The sequence below is a fragment of the Mercenaria mercenaria genome, chromosome 2 (assembly GCF_021730395.1).
Source record: "Mercenaria mercenaria strain notata chromosome 2, MADL_Memer_1, whole genome shotgun sequence".
In the NCBI taxonomy this organism is placed as follows: Eukaryota; Metazoa; Mollusca; class Bivalvia; order Venerida; family Veneridae; genus Mercenaria; species Mercenaria mercenaria.
In genome coordinates, this window is record NC_069362.1 from 33,920,540 (window position 1) to 33,937,547 (window position 17,008).

The following is a 17,008-nucleotide window of genomic DNA, read 5'->3' on the forward strand; positions in this document are numbered from 1 at the left end:
CCGGCTTCCCATAAACTTTGCAACGTATGATATTCACTGTTATAGGTATGGTGACACTAAATGTAGACTTTTTAAGTGAATAGGTTCTCCTGAGTTCTTGTGACTAGTGAATAGTTTCTTTGTGACAAATAAATGATGCATAATATTTTCAGATAAATCCGATTTCTTTGAGCTCGCTTTGAGGCTTTGCCTTATTTCATATTATGAAATAAGGCAAAGCCTCAAAGCGAGCTCAAAGAAATCGGATTAAGCTAAAAAATATATGCATCATTGTCACAAAGAAACTATTCACTACTCACAAGAATTCAGGAAAACCTATTCACTTGAAAAAGTTTACATTTAGTGTCACCATACCTATAACAGTGAATGTCATACGTTGCAAAATTAATGGGAAGCCGGTGTCACGGTGACGTCTTTTATCGCGTTCCCTTTTCTTTCTGCTTATCAATGACATTTTTTTCCATTTTCTGGCCGATGCTTGATCTTTTAAATTAAAATAATAATTTTTTTAACAACTTGAAATCATTCTTTCATTATTGTTAGGTGATGAATAATTTTTAGCAATTGAATGAAGTTCTGTATTCACTCCGGAAAGAATTACTTCCTGTGAGCACCTATCCGCTAGGGTGCGCTTTTTAAAAACTTCCGACGAAACTTTTCAAATCCATCACCAAGTGTGCAAGTATACTTGCGTTACCGTAAAGCTCGATTCTCGAGCAGGCCCTTCGGGCCAGCTCTTCGAGCTCGCTATAAAACATTTTATTCATTTTTAAGGCCAGATAGCCTGAAACTATTTTAAGAATCTAACATTAAATCTGACAATAAAAAACTACAAAGAGATTATTTAGAAGCATGGAACCAAAGTTAGAAAATAAAGCAGACTCGATTTGATTAAGTCGATTCAGGAAAGGTACCTAAGCGTGCATCCCCATCTAGAGCCGTTTAGACATTATATTCTAGGATTAATTAGACTCCAAGTGAGAGGAGATGTTTTACAGCCGCCTTGCAGTATTCAAAGGCTTCTATTATGATAATTAATAACATCTACAAGTACGAAGGTTGCTAAAAGGAATCTCCGCACCAAACAAAGCAGTATATATAGTACTGATAGAACAGGAGGTTATATAACGATGCTGGTGTCTTTGTTGTAGACTCTCTAGGCAAACAGACAGTCTTCGTAAATGTTGGACAAAGAGGGGGAAGCTCACAGTTTGAAAGGTAAAACGAATGTGGCTATTTTGATTACCAATTGGCATAATTTAACCTTGAACTATTATGCCATACAAAGGTAACATTAAGGATGTAAATAACGTCCTTGGTGAAATTAACAAAATTTTATGAAAAAGGAAATACACGTCAGGATTCGATATTTTATTTGTGTTTGCGAAATTTCAGTTCCTTAATGTTGAACTATAAAAGCATTAAAATGTTAAGAAGTATTTATAAATTAAATCTTGGATGACGATAAATAACTCTAAAAACGACGTTTAAAGAAATAGTCCGTACATTACCAGGACGTAAATATCTTCTTCAAATAATTGCATTTGGATCACGTCTGAAATGTACACTTAAAACAGAAAGGCTCAAACAATTCCACCTTCAAGCATGTCTGGATTTCGTCATTTGTATCATTAAACAATTTTATATGAAATGTCCTCTTATGAAATTTTGTCGGAAGGTCACAAAATGGTTATTTGCGTTGCGCAATTACAAAACGCACAGATTGGTTATTTGCGCGAAAACATTTGCGCAGCTACTGCCAGTATTATTACGCAAATTACGCATTTTGTTTCATACAACTGTGTATCTAATCACTAATACTTAGCGAAATCTGCCATATTGCATTGGTTGAATTAAGGACAAACGTGAGATTGTTAAGTAATGAACTTTATATAAAAAAAAAAAAACGCGTCCATTTTTTCAATACTTGCTGCATGACGTTACATTATTGGTCGATTTTTTTCCCGATTTGCTTAGTGACTATTTCCTGGATTTCTGATGGTAATAAAATCGATAAAAAAAAAGATCATTTGAAAGCATATAACGCAACCAAGCAAAATTGTTACACAATCGGTGTGATGGAATCAGTCCGTGTCGGGTAATATTTTAGTGAAATATGCAACATTCTTCATACAGGCGGAAGTGGAATTCTGCTACACATTTTTATATTGAATGGACTCCGTGATCCAAAAAAAAAAAACCGGTAAAATGTATCAACATGCTAACGATGTACGTTTACCAAATATTTTCATTTTTCTTCCATCAATCAAATAAATAAACAAATTGAATACGAGTACGAGTATTTTTCATAAATATGTTACACTAAAAAAGAAAATGATTTAAAACCAAATTGCTTCATGTTTTAAATGGTACAGTTTACATTATCAGGGTTTTGCTGCTTGGGGATATGTAAAAAATTCTCGTATATCCAAGAAAAAAAAAACACCCTAAAACAAATATAATGTTCCCGAACGAGTTAAGGACATTTCCTAGATATTTTTCCATGGCCAGATTGTACAGAAATTTAACATATATCTTCAATATGTTCGCTGTCATTTTCAATGATCATAGATGTATGACACCGTGTCATTGTCAGGATAAATGCATGATCAGTTTGAAATTCGTATTCAAATATGAGAAACAAGAACTGAAAATCTCATGACAAATTGGACTAATTTTCTTAAATTTTCATTTCAGTACATAAGATATTACGTAATTGACACAAACAGTCATAAAAATGTTTTCTGTAACTTCTGCTTTTGAGAATATTTCTTGGATGTACTAAAATGAAAATAAAAAGCTGCATATTAATTTATTATCATTATTTATTCAGCGGACAATTTTTTTCTTTCTTTTGTATAGTATAATATAAGTAGCTTATATCAAATACATCAGAAAGAAACCATAAAAAAATCGTGTTTAAGTGTACTTTTTGTCTGCGATATTTGAACATTTCTAGAATTTTGTTTATATTTGCAAGGGGTCATAACTCTACTATCCGCCTTTATATATTTCATTCCTTGTGTGTTTGATTCAGAAAAATCGTCCTTTACACACGTTTTTTTTTATAAAACACCTAAACATGCTTAACATAATTAAGAGTTTAACTGTCGTTGTGTTCATTTGTGGCTGCAATACCCAAGGCCACATTTTCTTTACTTCCCGTCGTCTTACTTGTAAACGGACATCTCTTTTGCCTTTCCTTAAGACAGAAACCAACCAATTTGCTATTTACAGATTAAAACATGTTCATAACCAGTTTGGTTTCATAATCACGAAGTGTCCAGTACCGTCTGAAATAATTGAACTTTCTTTATAACGAAAAACAGAACCTATAAGTAACGACCGGCCGCTGCGCAAGAGGTTGCGCAGTAACAACTGTCGAAAAAGCAATTTTTGAGATAATTTCATTTTGAGATTGATGATGTAAACCTTTCTTTGGAACAATGGTTTATTTTTAATATCAGTTTGATTGTTTGGGGAATTTAGAATATTTCACGCAAGACATCAACTTAATGTAAAGAACGTAAAAATTCAGTTTCTGTACTTTCAGTTGAGCTCAAGGAAATTCATTTTCTGTACTTTCAGTTGAGCTCAAGAATCCAAGGAAGTCTTCTACGAGAAGTTTAAAAGCCATTTTCCTGTATGAACATGGAATATATGGTACTTTTAGCAAAGACAAAAAGGAGCAGGATCTGTTAGACAGTGATGTAAATGTTTCAGTCTGGAACATAAAGTCTACTGTACATTCATGTTAGCGAAAGCAAACATGAAACTGGACACGAGACACGCTATTGTGCAATTTGTGGAAGAGCAATTTTCTACAGGAAATAATTACATGCAGCTTCCTTGTGGTAACAAATTGACCATAAAACAGAATAATGCATAAGAGAAAATATTTCATGTAGATTTTCTTAATGCTAGCAATAATTCCGAGGACATCATTGGCTTTGATGTTTATTAATGATTCTGTCTATTTACAACTATACAATATTTCTGTAACGGAATGATATGTAAATCATTTAACATGTTTAAGAACATAATTGTTTTCATGAGGAACAAATTTGAGTCATCTGGCTTAAAAATAAGATTTTCCAGCTAAACAAAACAACAAACAACCAACTGTTATGACAACTAAAGTCAGAAAACTGCCTGAGATTGTTAATGTCGATTTCTGTATCACACTGCTATTGAATACGCTTGTCAAAGAATATGCATTCTGAACAGAGCTCAATCCTTGTTTTATTTATCCCTTATGCTGGCACTATAAATAATTATACTACATGTTTATAAACTCTTTTTATTTTATCAGTATTGAATACAATAACTAGAAATTAAAGTTACATTTTTGTCTTTCTCGCAAGTTCAATTTATTTCGTTTCTGCAATATTTAAACTTGCTACAAACTTTTAAACTTTTGCTCATTCCTAGTAATAAATTAAGTTTAAAACACAATCTATTTTTCATTCCTCTCACACAATTAAAATTGTACCAATGATTTCACAGCGAGATTTGGCGGAAACCGGACTAGCATTTTAGATTTCAGTTCCACAGTGCAGTATTTTACTTTAGATCTACCACGAAACATCGCGGGAATATACTGTGTGTTGTACTGATATCATGTGAAAATGCATTTAATATTGAAACTGAACAGATAACTAGAGATTGTTTTAACGAAAAAAACGCATGTCTCGAACAACTTACCTTGCAGAAATTGTAAAATGCCACAAATCAAGGGCCCATACTCCTGAGAAAATCACTAAATTGTATCATTCCAATGTTATGCATAACTAAAGTTGGCAGTGGTTACGGGGAGTCAACCACTGGTATAGGAGTAGCAGAGACCAAAGAACATGACAAAGCTAGGGTCATGACCCCGCTGAAAATAATTTAATCCGAACATGAGAATAATATGCACAACTATAATAAATAATTAAATAAATAAATAAATAAATAAAAATACACTTTTGGATTATTAGTTATCAAGCTTTGTTTCTTCTCTTGAAATAAAATATCTTCTGAAGGGTTAAATAAAATTGTACTATGTACAACTGACATGATATGTGTTAACAGACAAACATTCTTTGCTCCATCTATACTGTAAACGAGTAGCATGAAGTCATAGAATATAACCGGGAAAGATCTGTCAAAAAACGCCTCCAGGATCTTTCTAAAGGCTTTCATTTAAACGTTGTCTGCGACGGTACGTATGTCACTGAAAGCGCACATGAAGTCGGAAACTAGACATGTAATTGAGCAATTTGTGGAAAAGCAATTTTCTGTAGTGAGCAATCTAACGTTAATTTCTTGTTCTTAGTGATTCCTTTTTCAACAGAATAAAATATAAAAAGAAATGTTCACAGCAATAGTTGTGATGACAAATGACAGCATCTGCTTTCATGTTTACTAACAATTCTGTGTTCAACAATGCTGTATTTCTGCAACGGAATGATAATCAAATTATCTAAAACCAAGATCGTTTTCACGAGGAACGTCTTAAAGTAATTTGGCTGAAAGTCACGATTTTCAAACGAAATAAATCGTTCAGTCCAAAATAACATTTTTAAGTGTCATGTCTTAATTTCGCAAAATAATATCAAAGTGTTGTTGTAAATTCTTGGCATATTCTAATGTTAACGTAGCCCTGGAAATTCTGACATCTTAAATAATAACCGCAATGTCAATGCAATTACAAACGGTTATCAGTATCTTCTGTGTTTTTATATTTTCTGGTCTTTCGGGATCATTCAGGTTTTTATATAACAGAATTCCGCTTAAGCCAGAGGGCGTGAGGGGTGTTATACATTCTATTACCTCTTATAAACAGACTATATCAAACCGAACTGAGATTGTTTTACTTGGCTGCGTTCTATGTTTCCAAAGGGTCTTCTTATAGATTTTGTTATATACATGATTATCAGGAAGGGACGACAAAAAGTAGCTTTCTTAATCTGCACAAACGACAAATGGTTATGTATTTCTGAACGCTTGACGGTTAATAAACGAATAGCTTTATTGTACGGATGATATTCAAGTGCAGGCTAGCCATTCAAGCTGATCAAATTACTGTTTATAGCTAGTTGATGTTTGTATATACGACTGTCAGATTAAATAAGACGCCTGTGAATCATAATTTAATATATAATAGCAGAGCTACCGGCGCCGCGCAGCGGCGCCGACAGCGTCGCATTACGGTTAGACGTGTGAAAAAGAAAATGAATAAAACTGTGTACAGACGTACATTACTATCGAGTTGAAAATTCGTGGTAAGTTTTTGGAATCGGTGTTGTTCGGGTTTCTTCCAGTACGCAATGCTCATAGTAATTAATCAGTAAGACGTCAATAGACGCTTGCTGTTTATAGTTGACAAAAGCGTTTCGCTTACTGCCTTGAACGTTTTATAAGAATGTAAATGAGCGCCTGATAATAAGAATTTAGTGCTAAATACATTTTCTACGAAGAAAGAAAGGTAAAATACAATATTTTCAATGTGAAACGATTTTCGTCACGCTGCCGCAACTGAAATTTATTCTATATACTTATATTTGTAGCAATGACGTCATATTTCCTCACTGGTGCAATGGTTAGTGAGGTCGCTTTGAAGTCCAAAGGTCGGGGGTTCGATCCTCACCAGAAGCGTCTTTCTTTTTTTAAATTTCTTTTTTATTTCAGTTTTTTTATATTTTACTTATTATGGGTTTTGAAAGTATTGTAAAAAAAATAAAGTCATTCATGTGATATTTAACAAGTGTTTTATTAGTGATGTCAGGTTCCAATGTAGTACAGTCTGTAGCCTACAGTAGTCAGTAGATAAAACTTTTTTTTTTAGAAAAGTTTTTGGATCAAAATTTACAGGCATTTAACTGTGAAAAGCACAAAATGCTCTTCTCCCTGTTAACATATATTTCATCCACAAGCTTAATAATCACTGACCAGAGTTTATTACTAGGAAAAAAACTATTGACTATGAATTATCAATAAACATCAAAAAGGCTCCTACTAGTAACTACCATTCCTATTCTATATCAGTTGTGCTAAAAGATTAACCATAAAAATGTTAACTTCGCAGTTCAGTAAATAAAACAGAAGTTTTCGAGAATTTCGGCAAAAAAGTGATTTTCTCTGGGTAAAATTCTCATCATTTACATGTATAAAGCTAGTCTTTTGGTTTTCAAACAAGCTTTGTACATGTAAATGATTTTCATTCTCCCATACCAGAGGTCTATCATAGCAGCATTTTGCCTTAAAGTTGGTCACATTCTTCTTTCTAAAAAGAACTGTAACTTTCTTTAGATTTAATCTTAATGCATTCTAAGACATTCATTCAGAAATCAGGAATTATCATTAATTCATGAAAATTTTAATAGATCTTAAAGAACATAAACTTCCTAAAACGGATCCATAATTCCAGGTAATTCCAGCAGCACTCCTTTAATTTTCAAGGGTCACTGGTGATTTTCAAGGGAGCTCTGCCTTCTAGGTAGCACCTTAGTTAATATTAGTTTATATACCTTATTACAAAAAGTAACACAACTGCATAGAACAAAATCCTGAGACTGTAACCCAGGCCAAACAATCGGAAAAGGGCATACTGTATAACCGGAAGCGAACATTATAATCGGTTATTCACTCGCAATGGAAGACAGTCATTTTGACGTCATTTTACCACCTGTCGTCGCGGCAGAACATTCATTAACGTCGATTTTTATTATGATGAACTGATTCAAGCAATCGAGTAATCGTTATTGTATCTATGTATATAGTAGCTCATTTAACAGAAATTACGTTCCTAACGTGATTGTTAGAACTTCTAAACCTATATTGTCACTCGGGCTACGCTTTTGTACAATATAGGTTTAATAATCACTTCAAGTCCGGCATTGCCGTTATCTAAACTTAATAATTAGTCTTGTCTTTATTGAGCGCATTTGCCTTTCCTAAAATAGTCTATACATTTTTCCTTAATATACAATAGAGAGGGAAAAACAATATAACTTTCCCGTTTCACTTCGTTCTAACTTTTGTAATGCTAGATTTTACTTCGTGGGATGGAGGTGGGTGAAGAGGCATATTTATCTGTATCAATGGAATATAATGATACATCGTGTAAGCATGTTTTATCTTTATGATATCGCTTCGTTTATCATTACTTTGTATCATTTATGTCATGTTAATGTCGTGATATTATATACAAACTGTATCTTGTTATATACTTGATTTAAGGGCATCATTTATATCTCACATTATGTCCTGTAACGTAGACAACGTTCTATTTTACTTTGTAAAAGTCTACAGACGTTGCGTACGTTGTTCGCGAACATCGGAAATTTTTCGTTCCCTTCAATGTTTCATGAAATTCGTTTTAGAAATACGGTCGTTTATCTTCTTATATCACAAGAAAGGCAAAACAAGCTCCCTGTTAGTAAATATGATCACATTTACGTTTAACAATTAGTAAAAATTTAATTCGACATAGAATCATAGAAAACAACACTAAAACGTCATGTAAGATGTAACAGAATTCACCAATGCGCATTATTTAACGGCTTGGTAAATTCATAAAATTATTTTTTTCCGTCAAATAAGAAGACTCGGTGACGTGACGTCAACTATATTTGACGTCATTGCCGTCATTTGCTGTTTAATACTTCCTGTAACAAACAGGAAGCAAAAGACAGATCCATCTTAAAACGTAAGATTTAATGTCTTCCCTCGACAGGATTTGTTAAAATTTCTGTATTTTCTTTAACTATAGTATGCTTTCTATAATATTTATTTTGACAAAAAGTACATAAATTCTACTTTTGAATTAGTAAGTTTTTGTCGTATATTGACTTTGATAATGGCGTTTAATATATGTATACTTTAATCTAGCCGCGATGTCACAAGTGTCAAAAATGCAAAAATTAAAATTACGAAGTCGTTACGTGCCAAAATATTTAAAGAAATATGTATTTGTTTACAAAACAGCGACTACAGTCTGAAAGTACATACAATTGTCTGCAAATTGATATGCATAAGTCTTACGTTGAATACGAATTAAGTTTAACACATGAAAATTGCAAAATCTAGCCGAGATGTCACAGCCGTGAAATTAATGTAACGTCGACGTTACGTTTGAAAATTAAATAATGTATATGTATTACAATTGTATCAAAACACCGCAATATAATGCACTGTCTGATAAATAATTATACTGAATAAATATGATATAGTACATCGATATCAAATATTTCCTTAAATATCGAAACGACATGATTTATGAAAACTGTAGTCCAACCACCCCAAGTAATCCCTTTAACGTCTAAACGGCTAAAAACGACGATAACGTCAGTTACGCTAATGTACGCCAACAATGAACGTAACGTTACAGCCTTCTGTCCATTTTTACACGGTGTCTTATTATCTTGATACAACAATTACTATTAAGTTTTACCACAAGAATGTACTCTTAGACGGCGTGGCTTCTTATCATTTTGGTCAGCGAACTATAAGATTTCGAACATTATGAAAATCACCAAAAGAGATTTTACAGAAAATTTCATACACCTAGTTTGTGTTTATTTATAAACAGATATATATGTTATCACTATTGCGACATTTCCTGTGTTGTCATGAACATTATACCTGTCTTCATGGTTCAACGTTAATGCTGAATGTTTAACACTTCTTTTCATCTTTCTGTCATCTTTCAAATGAATAAGTTATATTTCTACCAAAGGCCGCACAACAAAAATACTTTGCTCTGAAAATTATTTTTAGAGGTGTGTGAAGATTTCATATTTCAATCTTTCTTTTACACCACTGTTTATTTTGTCTTTGTTACATGAAACGTTTTAATGTAAACGCAAGTTTACCATTCACTTTCAAGAAAATCATAAAGTTTCAATTTCTGCAGTGGACCTTGCCCTTCTAGATTCCAGTATTCGAGCACTACAAATTTAAAATGTTATTTTTCCCTACATAAAAATTAATATCAGGAGTGACATACACGCAATTGTGCAATTCGCGGAAGAGCAATTTCCTCTAGGAAGTAATTTGACGTTGTATGCTTTTTCGCCTTTTTACAGAATAATATGTTAAGGGAAATGTTCCGTGTACTCAGCTGTAATGTGTAATGGTGAGAAAATGACAGCATTTGTTCTGACGTTTGCTAATAATTCGTCATTGAATAGCGATACAATTTAAAGAACAAATTATTTAACGTTGAGTAATTTCTTAACTTGTACATAATAACGACCCTTGTCATGCTTTTATGTGAAAGTATGATATCTGAGCAAGGTACATGTCTAATTACACCGCAAATAAATCTCTAACGAACGTTTCTTTGGTGACTGTAAGTCCACACAATAGTCATGTTTTTAAACATTATTTGATGGGAACAGGTAAGTGTGAGGTAAGGTGCGCACCATAAACAGGTTTAAGCGCTCTGTATTTGTTTGTTTTGTCCGTGTTTGTCTATGTGTACTGGTCTTGCACATGGTTTCAATTTGGGAAGGCTGCATTTATGGAAGTGTAGCAATCCTTGTTTTTTTTCAGTATTCCATACGATACGTATCAATCAGCTACGTGAATTCTATTCTGTGCTCATCATAGTCGCTACGGTAAATTTCATTTGATTTTTATCTTACATGTGGCTTTAACATCAAAACAGCTACCAACCAATTTATTTATTTGTTTTTGTGATTCAACATACTGTCGGGTTAAGTAGTATTTTAGAGCCTCAAATGGTGCTTTCTGCACGCGTTATCGCTCACAACACTGAATTTCTGCTAATAATGAACGTTTAATTTTTAATGAGCGCGCATGTATTATTTGAAAATGCCTTTTCAACCTGATTCTCGAGAAGAAATATTAACCAATATGAAGATAAATGCATATTCCATACAATGGTGAATATATTTCTATAGTCATTTTTACTTTGATAAATAAATTGATGTAGATCAATTACAACAGGAATGGCTCTGAACCAAATTTTTGTTTTAGACTCGAAAGTAATATACTAAAAAAACATATATAACAGGCGTTACCTTGTATGTTTTATCCACATTCTCATCCTCCTCATTTTGACTTGTGTCTGCCACAATGTCGCCATTAAAGGGTACGTGGTTTAACGAAGCCACTTTTTTATGTTATCTACTTCCACTCAGAAACTTACTGCCTGTTGTATCGATATTTTTCAGCTCTTTTACAATGACTCGTTACGTTAAACTCCAGGCAGTATAGAATTGTCCTCACTGACGACAGTGTTGTGAATAAGATATTTAATTACTTTAAAAGTTTGACTTAATTCTACAGAGACTGATATAGGATCGAAATTATTCATTGCATAATATTTGATATCATTTATTTTTGGTACATGAAAACTCCGTCAGAAATAACAATATCCTTCAAATTTCTGCTCAGTGATATATTCACACTGAAAATGACAACAATTATTTTTACCAAATTAAAACTAAGGTTTTTGAAGAAGAAGAAGAAGAAGAAGCGCGTTATGTTATCCAAACTGCTTGTACTGATTACGAAATCCTACACTTATGACGTTTGTCTTGTCGCAATTGTTGGACGCGTGGTGCCATCAGCTGCAGACGACACAATATTTCCAGAGCCGTCTGTTATTTTTCTCCGATGGAAAGGGAGTATTTGTCGTTGAAAAAAAGATTCTATCCCGTTACGTATTTTTGTATTTACTTTATATGCTAGGGCACGATGTGAAGACCGTGAAATGTAATATGACTAAATCAATAATTACATGACGTATCTTTGTTTCATTCAATAATTCTACAGCTTCATTAATTGTAATAACGGCTGTAAAAGATACATGTTCACATAAAATATTTATATGTTTCACATCGTTTATGCATTACGTGCATTTAGTTAATATCCTGCACATCATTAAACAGAACCATGTGATATTGATTATGCCTTATATTAATAAGAGTATCAATATCATCTAGAAGATGCCTTTAAAGACACATCTGACAGTTTCCTATATGTATATAGGCAAAATATTTCATATGGACAGAATTTCTTTAAACTTTGTGTACTGACTAAAAATCAAGTTTAAAACGGAAATATGTATAATATTAAAAATCAAAAGTACCGGTGCTTGGTCTTGAATTTTCTGCCCTTGAAAATCAGAAAATACTAAAAAATCCAATTTTCAAGGGCAGATAATTCAAGATTAAGGCAAGGAAACAGTGCATTTTAATTTATATTTTTATTTTAGTCAACATTTGCATTCAGTATACAAAGTTTAAAGAAATTCGGTCTATGGGAAAGACCAGGACTTTGAGGTATCATTTTGTCATATTCATAGTCAAGGACAATTGCAACAGTGTCTATAAACTGTGTTTACCAACAGAGAATCAAATCAAAAACAAAAAAAATAAAATAAAGTAAATCATAGGTACCCAGCTTTGGTCATGAATTGTCTGCCCTTGAAAGTCGTAAAATACTGATTTTTTTCAAGGGCAGATAATTCAAGATCAAGCACAGGTACCTATGATTTTTAATACATATTTCCATTTTAAACTTGATTCTAGCCAAAGTGACTGAATACCTTTTAGGTTTTCTTAATTAAAGAAACCTTATATGTACGAAATAATCTGGCTCGCTACCACATACCATTATCTTGAATTTGATTTTCAGGCAGAATCGTCGCTTGATTTATAGCTTTCAGATGTGCTAATAGTATGCCGAAGTGCTAAAATAACCACAGTAAACGAGAAAATTCAGTCTTGTAACGTACCATTGTTTTAACGTTTACAAAGTGTATGTCTTATAAGAAGTTGACGGTGTTGCTTAGTTTTCTTCATGTGTTTTAAGTCATTATATTGACGTTTTGGCATGCAAATATTAACAAAGATTAAATAAATTGAAGCTGATAAACATGATAGAGGGAAAATACTAAGGTGATGAGTAATAAGTATTATATTTCTTTAGCAAATGGTTAACAGCAACGCAAAATCACTAATACAGATTTCCAATCTGGTGGCCATTGTAGTCACGTTGTTTCTAACGTCACGTCAAAAAAGCGGACATTTATAAAAGTAAGACAGACGCGCTGGGAAAAAAGCATAATCGCTGGACGTGACTCGTCAACTATATATAGAAACGTAGGTATTAATGGATCTATTATCATTTTCTACTATCAAATATTGACTTAATCATGTAGCAGTGATGCACACTATACAGGAACCTGTCTCGCCCACATCTCGGTATTCAATTCAATTAAACACATGCAGTGATATGGTGATTAAGATTTCAATAGCTGCACTCCCCCTCGTCATAACTGTGATTGGAGTATTAAGTCATGTCACGATTATAAGAACGGTTTAAAGTAAATCCGCAGTGATTTAGCAAAACAGGACGTTTATATATTGCATTCACACATATTAAGAATATATCCAATATCATGTAAATTGATTTGAATCTACTTTCTGTTTCTATTAAATAAGGAGCACTGTTTTATTGGCAGTCTGGGATATGTAAAAGTTAGGACAGAACAGAACAGAACATATACTTTATTCGATTTGTACAGAGTACATCATCAGTATATTAACACATTATGTTTTCAGCTGGTATTAGTTGATAGTCTATGATATGTAAAAGTTAGAAACTTGTGGTAAATTTTATGGTCAATGTTGGTTAATCTGCTTAATGATAAAATAAATATTAAATGTCTTTATTTGGGATACTTATAATTGTAGTAGAAATTGTAAAAAGTACGTTTAGAAAGTACAGTTTAACTAAGCTCAGTTTTCTAGTGCAAAATGTAAACATGCATTATATCAAAAACTTACACTGTGAATTTTACGTTATTAAATGAGCCGTGCCATGGGAAAATCAACATAGTGGGTTTGCGACCAGCATGGAACCAGACCAGCCTGCGCATCCGCACAGTCTGGTCAGGAACCATGCTGTTTGCTTTCAAAGCCTATTGCAATTAAAGAAACTGTTAGCGAACAGTATGGATCCTGACCAGACTGCGCGGATGCGCAGGCTGGTCTGGATCCATGCTGGTCGCAAAGCCACTATGTTGGTTTTCCCATGGCACGGCTCATTTATCTTATTTGTTTATGCATCGGATTTTACAAGCTATGGATTTGTTTATGTGGTTGCCTCAATTTGCTTTATTTGCATAAAAATGTAAAGAACATCTGGTAGTTACCATTTGTTCCATACATAAAACTTTATTGAAACTTCCATTAACCCCCTGTCCAAATAACGTACATGTGTATACCGAACAAAAGGAAGTTCCAGAAAGTGGGGAACAGCCAGTTATGCAAACCTCTAGAAATATTGCACTTTTCTAATCTGGTTATCTTTGAAATTGCAAATGTTACAGTTGCCATGAAACTGTAAAGAAGCAGGATCAGTAACGTTTTTTTTTTTTAATTTGTGCTTGGATATCATAAATTTTAGGACTTTGTTTCAATATTACACAATATTACACATTGTAAATTCCTTTGAATAAATTTTGTTGCTGGCTTTATTTTCTAATTACCCCTGTCTCGTAACAGTACCAAATATTTAAGTCCAGCAGTATTGTTATCTTTTCTGGTCCATTGGGATGATGGAGTTCAGAATCTAATATTATCTGATAGAATTCCGCCTAAGCTAGTGTTAGGGGGTGTGAGGGGTGTTGCACTTTCCACCACCTCTCATGAACAGACTAAAACAATAAATAATAAATACTGAAATCTATAAAGGTTACAACACACTAAATAGCTGTTCTGCTTTATTCTATATAAAATTGACATATTTTCAATGGCTGCAGCACACGTACATCAGGACCCATTTTAAATGTCTGTAACTTGCATTTTCTTGAAGAATATTGTCAGTGTTGAATAAAAATCAGAAGAAAAGTGGGGGTCATGTTTGATGCAAGAATAATATTTTCAGTCAAACACATAAACAGCCAAAAAATGAGCCCCTAAATTGTAGCGGTGGTGTATGATCTAAGTATCCATGACAAATTCTGTCATGTTATAATTCATTATGAAACTTCTACCTACATGTTAAGCATAAATCTGCCATGTGATTTCAGCATTTCAGCAAAAAAGATGCAAAGAAAATAAGAAAATAGCCAAAAAAAAAAAAAAAAAAAAAAAAAAAACCAAAAAAGAGCAGGACTTTTTGAATCCGCCATTATGCGACTACCATTTGTTTTCGTGCCATTTTCCTATTTAGTGTCTGTATGCCTAAAAAGATCCTTTGGAAGCTTAGAATGCAACCAAGCAGAATATCTGCTAATATATTGATTGTCGTTATTACATGCTATGCTACCAAAGATTGTATCATTTATGATGAGAATTAATTAGTATAAATGCATGCTATGGTAACGGTAGAAAATAGAAATTTTAAAACACATTTTGATGAAGAATCATACTGTATGGTTTATAGAGCACATAGTTCCATAGTTGTACAACCCCAGTTAGTTGCGTTTACAGTTATTTACCTCGTAGTATTTCCAAATAAGTTGCACACCACTATTATTTTCTAAGAGTGATAACATCACAAGCAGACAAATCAAATACATTTCAAAAGCTATTATCCTCTATATGTCCATATTTTAACCTTTGAAATATTAACATGTCAACGATTGTTTTGTTCTGTTTGATTAAACCAGTAAAGATATGACTCAACCTTCCTTTAAAATCGATGTTAGACATTTAAATGAGATTTTCTAAAATAAATGGTAATTGGAATTGGTTTAGCTTCGTCTGTCCTCAGTTTTAGTTTTCTTTAATCAGTTTCAAGAGGTCTACCATTTTGGAAGAAACGGAGATGAATTAAACCAAACTTTTCATTGAATTTTTGATGTTATTTTAAATGTATGAACTAACTGATGATGACCAAATGGTATACTAAACCAGAAAAGAGTGCAACTCGCCTTACAGTATTAAATGATCTGTTTTTGTTAGGTTTCCTTTGAAATTAAACGAAACAACTGTCACTGATATATGGTGATGATAGAAGATGATACATACATGTATAGTGTTGTACATATCAATATACTACTCTATGCCGTCAAACGTATGGTGTATAGTGTCTTACCCGTTTTTCCTAAATCATGTGGGCACTATGTAGTAAGTGTTAAAGTCATTTAGCTGTATTATCATACTACCTGGTTATATGTTTATATCTAAAGAATACTTACATTTTTTCTATAAGAACTGACAATATTGCAGAGGTTTTTGCCACCTTGTAGACACCTTCAATATCAAATATATTATTACGCCTAATTTTGGCCTGTATGCCAGCACCCGAAAGTTAACTATAAATATTTTAGTTTTGATTCTACATTTTGTCTTGACGCATGTATTTAGGGAAGGAATACTCTTCATCTGCAAAATACCTATGTATTCATTGCCTTACAGACCACATACCTTTAATTAAACACACCATAACAAAATGAATAATACTCTATTTTTACATTTTCAGCTGAGAAAAATGATCTGACAAAATTATCAGATAAATTGCTTTTTAATATCTTTAAAGTCAGGCATTTTTTAAAATAAGTAATTTGTGAGATACTTGTATTATATAAACGCAGACATACGCAATCAGCAAAAATTACACACTAGTTTGCTTTACAATGACAATAAGTATCACCAATAAATCAAGATTCCGATGGTTCCAGAGATCAATCAAAGGGAGATGAGCAGTATTTGAAAACAGAAGCGCAGACTCCAATAGTATTCCCCCCTCAAAGTCCCTTTTACATTGTTTCACACAGTTTATTTTTTCAATCTTGAAGTGCTTATTACTTCATTCTAAACTAAACGTTTTCTAGTAAATAAAATAAAACAGAGTTGACCTAAAACGGTCTGGACGGTCGAAATGAATCTGTATGGTAAATGAGATACAGTCTGTTCTTAAATACTGGCTACACTAACCACACGACAATCGTGTTCTCTTATCAAATTAGTACGAGCTTTAATATAACATCATTACACATTTTTGGCTGCTTTGAAGAGCATATTCATTCCCAAATCAATCA

At 32.9% G+C, this 17,008-nt stretch overlaps 1 protein-coding gene across 1 annotated transcript in view; it reads right to left on the reverse strand.

Moving 5' to 3' along the window:
- Positions 1 to 17,008, reverse strand: part of LOC123563676 (ras-related protein Rab-37-like) — a 200,313-nt gene that overhangs the window by 115,585 nt on the left and 67,720 nt on the right. The window lies entirely within an intron of this gene.